Raw genomic sequence first — 14,158 nt, forward strand, 5'->3', positions numbered from 1 at the left:
TCAAGTCACACAGACTACAAACTAGCACACAGCAAGTCAAGGTTTTGAAAGAATGTTCAAGTTTTTCAAACAAGAACATAATTTTTCAGAAGGCAGACATTTTGTTCCCATGTCAGCTGGATTGAACTCAAATGGGATTTTCTCAAGGTCAATAATCCCTTTTTCAACAACATCACGAATGAAATGGAACTTCACATCAATGTGTTTAGTTATGTCATGAAAAACAGGGTTTTTGCACAGTTGAGTGCCAGATTGACTATCAGAAAATACTACCACTTTATAATTAAGAATATCAACTTCCAACAACAGCCCTTTAAGCAAGATGGCTTCTTTTATAGCTTCAGTAGCAGCTATATATTCAGATTAAGTAGTAGAGAGAGCAACAATGTTTTGGAGTTGAGATTTCCAACTAACACAAACACCATTTAAGGTGAACACATAAGAGGTAGAGGATTTTCTATTGTCCCTATCATTGGCAAAGTTTGAGTCCACATAACCACATAGTTCAATTTCAGTTTTGCCTTTAGAAAACATCAAACCAATATTAACAGTACCTTTCAAATATCTAAGCAGCCATTTTAATGCCTCCCAATGGGACAAACCTGGATTAGACATATATCTACTCAAGCAACTCACAGAATATGCAATGTCAGACCTAGTACTTACCATCAAATACATAACAAATCCTATGGCATTGGCATATGGCACCTTTTTCATTTCAGAGATTTCAGGTTCAATCTTGGGAGACTGATGCTTGCTTAACAAAAAATGCGAAGCAAGAGGAACAGATACAGGTTTGGCAGACATCATAGAAAATTTATCAAGGATTTTCTCAATATAGGAGGATTGATTCAAGAATAAAGTACAGCCAGGTGTATCTCTGATTATGTCCATGCCAAGAATTCTTTTTGCATCACCAAGAAGTTTCATATCAAACTCATCACTAAGGCATTTAATCACATGATTAACAGTTTGAATGCAAGGACTAGCAAGAAGCATGCCAACCACATAGATAAGCAAGAACACAGATATTTTTGCAGATTCTTTAAAATATAAGCATGGATCAAATGAACTTCTTTTGAATTTTAAAGACATCAAGAATGCATCAAATTTCTTGTTCCATTTCCTAGGTGACTGTTTCAGTCCATACAAAGATTTATTTAACAGACATACATAATCAGGATATTTTTTATCAATAAAACCCTCAGGCTGGCACGTATATATTTGAGGTAATCAATACCTTCCTTTTCGGTAAACCCCTTAGCCACTAGCCTAGCTTTGTATCTAACAGAGTCAGACTCATGTTTAACCTTAAACAACCACTTACAGTCAAGCAAAGAGCATGTAGGAGGTTTAGGTACAAGAATCCAAATATGGTTAACATGTAAATACTTCATTTCATCATTCATAGTATTTAACCAATCAACAGACTCATTAGAATTCACAGCTTCCCTATAAGACTTAGGTTCATTACCATCTAGAGAATCAAACACATGAGATGCAAGTTGGTAATCATTCAAATGATGAGGCCTAACAATGTTTCTTCTATCTGTCCCTAGCAAGTTGGTAATCACCAAGATCATTCACAGAGATTAACATTTTGATAAAAAACAGTGTTTTCAGGCATCTCATTATTAACAACTTCATCATCAGAGTTTTCATTTTAAGTTTGAGCAGCATTAACAGGTGGAATCTCCACCTCAGTGGAAGTGGTATCAGGTGAAACAAGATTAGAAACAGATAAGCATGGAAATTCATTTTCATTAAACACAACATTTCTGCTAATCACAGTTTTAAAACCCTGATCACCATACAACCAACACCTATAACCCTGGGTATCCTAAGAAAACACATTTCACAGATTTGGGGTCAAGTTTATCAAGCTTTTGATGAACAAACACAGTACAGCCAAAAACTTTTAAATTTGACAAATCAACAGGTTTACCACACCATTTAGATTCAGGCAATTCCCCATTCAAGGGCACAGAAGGAGACCTATTTATCAAATAAGCAGCTGTAAGAACAACTTCACCCCAAAAAAGTTTTTTCAAGCCAGAAGAATTTAGCATAGATCTAAATCTATCAAGCAAAGTTCTATTCATTCTTTCTGCAATAACATTTTGTTGGGGAGTGTACACAACAGTTTTATGTCTCTTAATGCCAGATTCAGAACACAAAGTATCCAATTCAGCATTACAGAATTCAGTTCCATTATCAGTTCTCAGAGTTTTGATTTTCTTTCCAGTTTGGTTTTTAATCAAGATTTTCCAATTTTTAAATCTTTAACACACATCAGATTTATTCTTGAGTAAAAAACACAAAAACTTTCCTAGAAAAATCATCAACTATAGACAGAAAGTATCTATTACCACCATTAGAAGGAACTGGGGCAGGGCCTCACACATCAGCATGCATATATTCAAGTATGTCTGGACATTTAGAGGAATTGGGGAATGGGGAAACAGGAAATTTAACTTTAGTTTGTTTCCCAAGGATACATGAATCGCATATAGGCAAATTAGTCACACAATCATCACTCAGATAATTATTCTTATGCAGAATTTCAAGACCTTTACCACTTATATGACCTAGCCTCTTTTGCCACAGAATAGACATGTCATGATTAACAGTGTTGGCATGCAAAACAGGTTCAGCAGAACACACATAGAGATTTTGCATTCTAATAGCCTTAAAAACAAATTTATCATGCATCATGATTCTCTGACAACCATCTCCCCAGTTACCATGCAAACCACTATCTTCAAGAATAGCAACAGATAACAGATTACTGCTCAGTTTAAGAACATGCCTAACATTTTTAAGAATTAATTAAAAACCAGATTCAAATTTTAGGCAGATTGTTCCAATTCCAACTACAGTTCATTCACTGCTATCAGCCATAGACACATTGCCATTTTCAAATTTCACATAAGAAGAAAACAAATGTCTATGAGGTGTCATATGATGGGTGCATGCAGAGTAAAAAATCCAAGCATTATTACACAGAGAGGAGATCACAGAGTTCACATAATCATGCATCATATCACCAACCATAAACACATCACCAAGATTATCAGTCACAACATTAGCATGTTCATTGGTTCTTTCCTTTTTAGGCTCAGAACATTCATTAGCATAATGACCATTTTTACCACAGTTATAACACTTTCTGCCTTTGCCTTTAAACTTATTCCACCCCTTTCCCTTTTTAGGTTTTTGTAAAGACTGGTTTTGGTTACTAGAAGAAGCCTTGTTTTGAAATTTATTTTGAAAATTGTTTTGAAACTGATTTTTAGGCTTCCCTTTCACAAAATTGATTTCACCAAAAGATTTACTACTCTTGGTAGTTTTTAAATCCAGTTCTTTTCTTTTTAAACCATTTATCACAGTGTCCAAAGAAACCTTATCTCTGCCATACTTAATGGCAGACTTTACATCACTGTAAGTATCAGGGATAGCATTTAACAAAACAATGGGAGAGTAATCATCAATATTTTTGTCTCCAGTTAGCTTAATATCCTGAACCAGTTTTGTAAGAATGTCAAGGTTTTCATCAATGTCTTTGTTTAAATCCAGTTTGAATCTAAAGAATTTTTCTAACAAAAAAATTTTGGAGGGCGAGGAGGTTTCAGTATAAAGTTCTTCCAATTTATCCCATAAGGCTTTAGCATTGTCTTGTTTTCCTAGTTTTCTAATCACAGAGTCACTTAGGTTCAAGATAATCAAAGAATATGCAAGTTCGTCAAATTCTGCCTTTTTAGCAGCAATAGTGGTATCATCATAGGCTAAAGTAACAGCTTTAAAACATTTTTGTTGCACTAAAACACCATTTATTTTCTGTTGCCAAATAGGAAAGTCCCCTTTTCCATCAAAAGGAACTAAGGGATAAGCATTCATAATTTCACACAGATAAAGGCACAAAATCACACAGAGTTACAGAGTAACATAAAAGATAATTAGATTGCCCTCCCCCCCTTTTCCAGATTCCTGCGACACTAAGGCGGTCCGAACAAGAAAGGGTTGATGAGAGCAATCCAAAACTACACTAAGTGCGGAAAAATAACAAAAACAGAAGAGAGGGAAAAATCAAGTAAGGCCAAATAATGCCACACAGGGCCACCATGCCACACAGGGCCAACTCAATAGCCACACATGGCTCACAAACTCCACAGGTCAACGTACAGGAAAGAAAACTAGGGTTTTGAGGTGTTACCTTGAGAAAACCAAGTTAGGTTTTGATACTCCGCTTTGAGTAGAGCTAAGCTATAGCCATAGCTCTGATACCACTGTAGGGTATCAAACTGCCCAACTCCATAAAGCCACTGTAATGTATATAAGTTCCCCTTGAGCAGTATTGATTACAAAATATATATATATATATATATATATATATATATATATATATATATATATATATAATAGAAAGAAAAGAATGAAAGGTGAATAAGTTGAAAGATAAATATATTGAGATTTTCAGCTCAGTGTTCCAATTATCACACCAGAGATTCACACTTTCAATATACACCACTAGAGTACCTCAAAGAAGAACGAATCTTCTATCTCTCCCAACACTCAAACCCTAGATTACTTAGAAAACCACGAAGGAAGAACATATCAAGCACTCAAGCTTACCCACACCAAAACCCCAATTTCAGAACTCACAAATAGAAAACTGAGGGATTTAGGTCGGATTTAGGGTTTTATCTGTGTCTTACCCTCTTCCAACCTCCATGCCAGTATTTATAGAGACTGAAGTCAAATAGAGCCGGTGAAGGCTGTGCTGGAGGGTCAAAGTCAGCCATGTACCATGCTTTTTGACCTCCAGCCATTAATCAGTCAAGGCAGTACAAGGGAGGAAGAAGACAGAAGCAGGAGCGGCGGAGAAGAAGAGGTAAGGCTAGGGTTAGAGAAATTAGGAGAGAGAAAAGAGTATTTAAGTGAGGAAATAGACGGTCCAGATTCAGCCAGAAATCCAACGGATGGATTTGGCTCAGATATGGACTTGGGCTCACTTACTCCTTTTGGGCTTGGCTCAATGGTGGTGTATACAATAAAGGGTGGCAATTGGGCTCTATGGCCCAAAACACATTTGGGCCAAAAACCAACAAAAACTTTGTATTCTTGTCCCCCTCCCTCATTCAGTGTACCTTAGCTCGTTGTCGCCACATCATCTTCCTTGTCGAGTAGTTCATTTAGTTCGTCAGAGACCTCCTTTATTCGTTGGCAAGATTCATACGTGAGTATACCCTTTTTCATTGTGAGGATTTGTTCTTTTTTAATAAGAAGTCCGATTTGAGACACCTCAGAAAGAAAGTTTGCTCCATTTTAGCAGACCCCATTTACAGCTTTCCATATATTCCACTGCCCTTGTTCCTCACTTGACACGTGCATTGGCTTCCAAATCTCCTCAATAATTTTGGCATAATCCTCTGTTTTCAGCCACATAGCTTCGAACTTAAAACCCCGTTGTCTCCGATTTTGTTGCGTTCTGCCTCTACCTTTTAAGTCAATGAATAGGCGAATGGTCTAAACTAATCGTCTCAAGGTGAACAACACAATAATTTGGGAAAATATTCATCCAATCATTCGTAGCACATGCTCTGTCAAGCCGTTCCCGTATTGTAAGGGGTGTTTCCTATAATTCGACCACGTAAACGGGTTTCCAGTATAACCCAAATCTTTCAACTCTGAGTCGTATTGGGAAGAGCTGAATTCATACAAATCCTTGAATGGGATTGGTATACCTCTTTCTTTTTCGTAATTAAAATAGTAGATTTTACATATATACACATATTAATTATTATCAATTTCAATTTAATATGAACTTACTTAATTATTCTTTTTATCTATATAAATATATTATTTTGCAAATTTTAATATAATGGTCGTTTTAATGGCACAATATTTTTTTTAATAATTATATTGATTATGTAAAAAAAAAAAGAAGGATTTTTTATCCGTAAGTCCCTAACCGAGCATCTTTATTATTCTAGGTTTATGGACTATATCTCTTTCACTAATAAGCCCACCCCTTTAATATTTTTATAAATAAAGGAAACATTTACGTATATGACAAAAGTACCCTCAACCATTTATACCCAATTCTTAATTGTAACTCCAATTTCATCAATTTTGACCAGACAAATCCAATTTTGAGTTTTTTTCAAAAAAAAAAAAATTTGCCGCCGGATTCGGGCGTTAACTTACTTCTTGTTTTTTTCTTTTCTTTTTTCTGGTCGGTATTTTCCGCAGCCGGTATCCAACGTGGACTTTTTCTTTTCTTTTTTTGGTATGTTTTTTTCCGTCGCCGGTCTCCGGCGTTGACTTTTTTTTAGTGTTTTTTTTATGTTTTATTATATTTTTTCTTTTACTTCTGCCGCTAAACGTTGACCGTAATCGTGCTGTCACTAGCAGTAAGTTAACATAATTATACTGTCAATGACAGTACATTAATGTAATTGTACTGCTGTTGACAATACATTTATGTAATTGTTCTATCGTTGACAGTAAATTAACGTAATATTATTACTTTTTATTTTTTGTTATTTTATTTTAATTTTGTTTGATTTGTTGGCAAGTCAACGTAATTATATTACAGTCGTTGACAGTAAAATAACTATAAACACAATCATATTACTGTCAATCGCATCAATATTATAATGTTTTTGGGTTTTTTTGTTTTGTTTGAGTTATTCACGGAGTAACGTAATAATATTAGAGTAAAAAGCAGTTTACCCCCTAAACTATGACCCGTTTTGCGCTTTGCCCCCCAAACAATTTTTTTTTGCACGTTTTTACCTAAACTCGTTTTTTTGTTGCACGATACCCTAAAGGTGGTATTTTCCGGCAAATGTCACCGGAATCTCACGCACGTGCCATTCACGCGAGATTTGGAGGGGCAAATTTGTCTTTTTACTTTTATTCTTGTCCGACTTCAATTTTTTCTCTTCTCTTCCATTTTTGGTCTTCTTCTCCAACTCCCTTGGTGAATCATGGCCAAAGCCCTTTTGTGCACCAATTTCTAGGCCAAACAAATTTCAATTCCCATTAATCATAAATCATCTCGACATTCCTCAAACGCACACTAAAGGTATTACACAGCAAATGCAACACCTACGAAATCTTCAAAATAATTTAAAAAACAAATCTAAAAAGACAAATTACCATCTCCATTCTCCAAGGAGCTATTAAGCCTAACGAGTGGATGGATTTCCGGACGGCAAAAAGGGGATGAAAAAATTCATCGAAGAAACCCACCAGAGCCTCCTCCAGCCCCACGACTTCCACGCCGTAGGGAAGAATAACCAGGAACATCCAAAGCAGCAATAATCTTTGCCGCCTCGTCCAATTACAGAGAACACTGTAGCAACAATTCGACGACGCCGATTTCACCTTCAATTTCAGTCGCCAAGCTCGTTGCCCGCCGACAAACTCTTCAACAACTACAAAATCTAGCCATTAAAGACACACCCAAGGTTTCACTACGATCAAAACAAGCCCCTAATATTTACCGAAATCCCCCAAAATTTTCATCGGAGAAGCCATGGATCAAATCTGTAAAGGAAAACGTCAAGATAACAGGTGGTGGCGAATTGGGAGAATGATAGGAATGAAGGCGGAGTGAATCGGCGGTTGGGGGCAGCGAGATTTTCTGGCCGAGATGGGTTTGGGACGGTGGTAGGCGACGGAAAGAAGAAGATGATTCTTTTTTTTTCAATTTATTTTTATTTTTTACTTTTTTTTAATTATTAATTCATAGTCAATATATAGAATATAATGAGGTGACGAGTTTACCCCCACAAGTATCACGTGCAACGCATGTGTTTTGACATTCCGATCAAAATTGTCGGAAACTTAAGTTTAGGGGGCACCGTACAACGAATTAATGAGTTCAGGTAAAAACGTGTAAATTTTTTTTGTTTAGGGGTAAAGTGCAAAACGGTCCATAGTTTAGGGGGCAAACTGCTTTTTACTCATAATATTATTGTCTATTATTATATTACTGTAAACACAATAATATTACTGTGGTTGACGGTAGTATTACTGTTGTTATAGTAATATTGTTGTCAACCACATCAATATTATTATTTTGTTTGGATTTTTTTGTTTGTTTGTGTTATTCACGTAAACGTAATAATATTACTGTCTATTATTGTAATATTACTGTGGCTGACGGTAATATTACTGTTGTTATAGTAATATTACTGTCACTCACAGTAATATTAATTCTTTTGATTTTTTATTATGTTTACATTTGTTGAATGGTTAACATGGTAATATTACTCTATTACAAAATAATAATGAGTTTTGTTGTGTTAATATTACTATGCTAGAGATTAATATAACAATATTACTGTGTTAAATTGTAGTATAGTTAATTTTACTCTGATTAACAGTAATATAGTTCCTCAAAAAAAAACAGCAATGTAGTTAATATTACTGTCAATCACAGCAATATTGTTGTTTAAACGACAAAAAAAGATGTTACAGAAAGAAAGAAAACAAAAAAAAAATCGAAAAAGTCAACGTCGGAAACCGGTGGCGGAAAAATGAGGAAGAAAAAAAATTATATCAACGCCGGAGACGGCAGTCAACGGCGGTGACGGACGAAATTGTCCATAAAAATATGTTTTGGTCAAAATTGAATAATTTGTGAAATTTTGGGTCAAATTGAGGTTAAATTAAATTAAAGGATGAAACTAGATCATATTAATGTATGAGGGGCTATTTTAGTCTTTTACAAAAATCTAAACAAAAAAATTCTTTATGAATAAGTACCCATTGATTGGCTTATTTTTAAAGACCCCTAAAAAAATTCTTTGTCATCTTAATATTAATCTTATACAAAACAATATTAACTTTCGGATTGCAATTTTCAAATTTGAATTCCATTATTTTCATTACTAATAATTCTCATTCAATTTGATTTCTTTGGTATAGAATTTGATTTATTCCCTATTTAAGATTATCTTATTTAATTTATATGGTTACTTTATGGAAAAAATCTAATCAATTATAAACATGTCATATTTTGCTTTAATTATTGCCACATCAATTGAACATGGCACGTCTAAAACTAATATCAATTTTTTTCTCACTTTAATACCATCAAGTTACCTTGCCTTTACCAATAGGGTAACAGTCTAGGGTTTAAGTCCCTCCCTCCCCTACTTCTCTTTGTAATGAACTTGAATTTACTAAAAAAAATACCACCAAGTTTAATATCATATTTTATAGAAATATTTACAGTTGTTTCTTAGTTTCATAGCACAAATAATTTTTTTATTAGCAAAATACTAAAATATCCCTCATCAAACAAAATACAAGTTATACAAACAAATATTTTTTTCCTCATTTTAATAGCAAAGATTACACACAAAAAAAAAATATCCTCTTCTTCTCCCGCAAACCCAAATCCTAACCCTCTCTTCTTTTTCCCCAAACCTAAACCATATCATCTTCTTCTTCATCTTCTTACAAACTCTCCAAACAATGTCAAAATTCAAAAAAATCAAAACCTCACGAAACTTATAAAATGGAGTCACAAGACAACAAAATGGTAGTTTACATGGAAGGAGAATCCATTAAAGTATGTATCCATGTCATTTTTGAGCTTCAAAGTCGATTTTGAAGGTTTTTTGTTTTAAACCCGGCTACAGTTTTCGACACATACATGTCTAATTTTTGGTCAATTTTCGACATCAATTCGTCGAAAAGTTTATTAAAACAAATGAATTTCAACACATACATGTTGAAATGTCTCAAATTTTCGACATGTATGTGTACTACTTTTGAATAAATATTTTTTTTTTTTGCAGCAGTGATTTTTCAACACATATGTGTGTCCAAATTCATTTTTTTTAAAATAAATTTTTGGACAAGTTGGTGTCGAAAATTGAGCAAAACATCGACATGTATGTGTCAAAAATTGTAGGCGGGTTTCATAAAAAACAACATCAAAATCGACCTTGACGCCCAAAAACTACATGTATACATATCTTCATGGTTTCTCTTTCCATGTAAATTACCATTTTGTTATCATTTGACTCCGTTTACAAGTTGCGTGAGGTTATGATTTCTTTAGTTTTGAGTTGTTTAGTAGGGTTTGTTGTGAGGAAGGAGAAGGAGAAGGTTGATGGGTTTGTAGTTATGAATTTAACTTTTGTATATCGCACGGGTGAGATACTAGTACCAAAGACGAAATCCATAGCCCCCAGAGCTCCCATCCAATGGTGAACAAGTATTTGATGGAGGAGCACGGTTGAGATACTAGTGTATATCTATATCTATCTATACTACTTATAAAAGTATGAATCTTATGTGGTTTCTTCCATTTTTTGTATTGACAAAAATATCCTTTGAATAAGTATGATTTGAAGGACAATTAAGTAATATAAGTTGAGAATAATTAATTCATACATAATTAATCGAAAATATATCAAGTTTAAATATGATAATTTAATGTGCATCGCAAAACATATTTTTTTACCTACATGACCTTTCATATGTTTGGTCTACTTCTTTTTTTCATATGGAATAAGTCACGTAATTTATACCAAAAGTTTCATAATAGAAGATGGAGTTTCACATATTTCAATTTGTTTTTTTTTTTTTTTTTTTGACTTATTAACGGATTTGATAAGATTTTCAAGAACGAGGATGGGTAATCCATCGGTTACAAATGGGATGATTACAGTTTTCGTCCCCCAAGTTTGCACATTTTTCACTTTTGGTCCCTTATTTACTGGCGTCAACAAAATACACTCTAATTATATCAAATGTTAACACATTGGTTCCCTCTGCACGTTTGATGGTCAAGAAGCAACAGTCAACGGTTGAATTAGAGCTGAATTTGTGATTTTTCTATCAGGAAATTGCAGAAGACCCTGTATTATTTTAAAAAATTTTAAAACCCCTAAATTTTTTCAAACCTCAGTTTCACCAATAAACCGATTTTAAACAGGTCCGTCCGTCTGTTTGACCGTCAAGAAGCAACGGTCAACAATTGAATTAGGGTTGGATTTGGGAATTTCTTGTAAGGAAATTGCAATAAGACCCCTCTATTATTTTAAACTTTCTAAAAACCCCTAAAATTTCATTCTGTCTAATATAACTCCAATTTCACCAATTGACCAATTTTTACCACCGTTGATTTTTTTTTAATTTTTTTTCCGATGTTGACTTTATTTTTAACTAGGTTGACTTTTTTCGATTGGTTTCTTTTTTTGCTGCCATCGGCCGATGTAAATTCAATGTTAATTGCGTTGACTTTTTTTTTATTTAAATTGTTGAGTAGCGGGAAAAATATAATATAAAAAAAAATCAAACCAATAACGTCAGGAAAAATAATATCATTAATAAAGGCAAAATAATATCATTAAAAAAGTCAAAATAAAATAAAAAGGGAAATATCAACCCACTAAACAATGTGAACAAATTTAAGAAGGAAAAAAATATCAACGGCCGGTGTTTGTAAGAATTCATGCGTAGGCGGTTCCAAGAAGAAAAAAATGAGAGGAAAAACTAGGGATTTGTAAGAATTATTTTAAATTGTATTTTGGTCCAAAAATTTTAGATTAAAACTTTGTTAGAATTTTGAAATTTTAATAATACGATATTAATATAGTAGTATTATTGTGTTATACAATTAGTTATAATACTGTGTTGATCGGAAAAAAAAATCAACGAAAGAAGTAAAAAAAAAATCAAGAAAAAGAAAATGTGAATGTTGTTAATCGGCAATCCAATGTCGATGAACGACAACAACAGAACAATGATTCCAAAAAAACAAGTTAACGCCGAAAATAAAAAAATCAAAGGCGGTCAACAGTGGCAGTTGTAAAAATCGGTGTCATTACCGGTGTCGGTCCACACATTCACTAAATCCCGGTTTATGAAGAAGCTTCTGGACTTCCATTTTCACCGTCCATATTAGGTAGCCAATCTTGTCCGTCCCTCACGTCCCTTAAATAATTTACCCTATACATAATTTGACTTCAGTTGCTCTGTAGTTCTTCTCCATGTACCATCCGTTCTTCTACTTTCTCTCTTCTTGTCTTCTTTAGGAAATTTTAGAGTCAAACGCCACCAACTTTGGCAGACTTTGACTATACGACGGTTTATTCGCCGATGACCGTTGTATCCCAGGGTATAAATGCCTTTTGTAGAGACGGAGAGAGGGTAACATATAAATTCATGCTTTTCCTTCATTTTTAGTCTTCATTCTTCTGTGGGTGAGAGATATTGTCTTAGTGATGGGTAAAACGAGAGTTCTGAGTGTGCTCGAGAGAATGTTTTTAAGTTTTGGACTGGTGAGTTAGATTTTGAGTTTCTGGGTTGGTTCGAGGGTTTTATAACTTTATGGTTTAATTTTGGTGAATTAAGTTTCAAGCTGAATGCTTGACACCAATTGGAGTCACCGTCAATTGCATTTCTAGACGTGAATTCGATAATTGTGGATTGTGCCGTTGATGTCCAAATACAATTCCATGTCTAGGAGTTAGTACTGTATCGTGTAGTGTGATTTTTTTAAGGGACGTGAGGGACGGACAAGATTGGCTACCCTATATGAACGGTGAAAATGGAAGTCCAGAAGCTTCTTCATAAACCGGGATTTAGTGAATGTGTGGACCGACACCGGTAATGACACCGATTTTTACAACTGCCACTGTTGACCGCCTTTGATTTTTATTTTTATTTTTGGCGTTAACTTGTTTTTTTTTTTAATAATTTTTTTTTTGTTGTCGTTCATCGACATTGGATTGCCGATTAACAACATTCACATTTTCTTTTTCTTGATTTTTTTTTACTTTTTTCGTTTATTTTTTTTTTTCCGATCAACACAGTATTATTACTGTATAACACAATAATTCTACTATATTAATATCGTATTATTAAAATTTCAAACTTCTAACAAAGTTTTAATCTAAAATTTTTGGACCAAACTACAATTTAAAATAATTATTACAAATCCCTAGTTTTTCCTCTCATTTTTTTCTTCTTGGAACCGCCTACGCATGAATTCTTACAAACACCGGCCGTTGATATTTTTTTCCTTCTGAAATTTGTTCCCATCGTTTAGTGGCGTTAATATTTCCCTTTTTATTTTATTTTGACTTTTTTAATGATATTATTTTGCCTTTATTAATGATATTATTTTTCCTGACGTTATTGGTTTGATTTTTTTTTATATTATATTTTTCCTGCTACTCAACAATTTAAATAAAAAACAAAAAAAAGTCAACGCAATTAACATGGAATTTACATCGACCGATGGCAGCAAAAAAAGAAATCAATTGAAAAAAGTCAACCTATTTAAAAATAAAGTCAACATCGGAAAAAAAATTCAAAAAAAATCAACGGTGGTAAAAATTGGTCAATTGGTGAAATTGGAGTTAAATAGACAGAATGAAATTTTAGGGGTTTTTAAAAAGTTTAAAATAATAGAGGGGTCTTATTGCGATTTCCCCACACGAAATTCCCAAATCCAACCCTAATTCAACTGTTGACCGTTGCTTCTTGACAGTCAAACAGACGGACGGACCTGTTTAAAATCGGTTTATTGGTGAAACTGAGGTTTGATGAAATTTTAGGGGTTTAAAATTTTTTAAAATAATACAGGGTCTTCTGCAATTTTCTGACAGAAAAATCACAAATTCAGCTCTTGTTCAACCGTTGACTGTTGCTTCTTGACGATCAAACGTGCAGAGGGAACCAATGTGTTAACATTTGATACAATTAGAGAGTATTTTGTTGACGACAGTAAATAAGGGACCAAAAGTGAAAAACGTGCAAACTTAGGGGACGAAAACTGTAATTATCCCATTTGTAACCGATGGATTACCCATCCTCGTTCTTGAAAATCTTATCAACGTTAATAAGTCAAAAAAAAAAACAAATTGAAATACGTGAAACTCCATCGTCTATTATGAAACTTTTGGTATAAATTACGTGACTTATTCCATATGAAAAAAGTAGACCAAACATATGAAAGGTCATGTAGGTAAAAACATATATTTTGCGATGCACATTAAATTATCATATTTAAACTTGATATATTTTCGATTAATTATGTATGAATTAATTATTCTCAACTTATATTACTTAATTGTCCTTCAAATCATACTTATTCAAAGGATATTTTTTTCAATACAAAAAA

The sequence above is a fragment of the Erythranthe guttata genome, chromosome 9 (assembly GCF_056151865.1).
Source record: "Erythranthe guttata isolate IM_541 chromosome 9, IM_541, whole genome shotgun sequence".
NCBI lineage: Eukaryota > Viridiplantae > Streptophyta > Magnoliopsida > Lamiales > Phrymaceae > Erythranthe > Erythranthe guttata.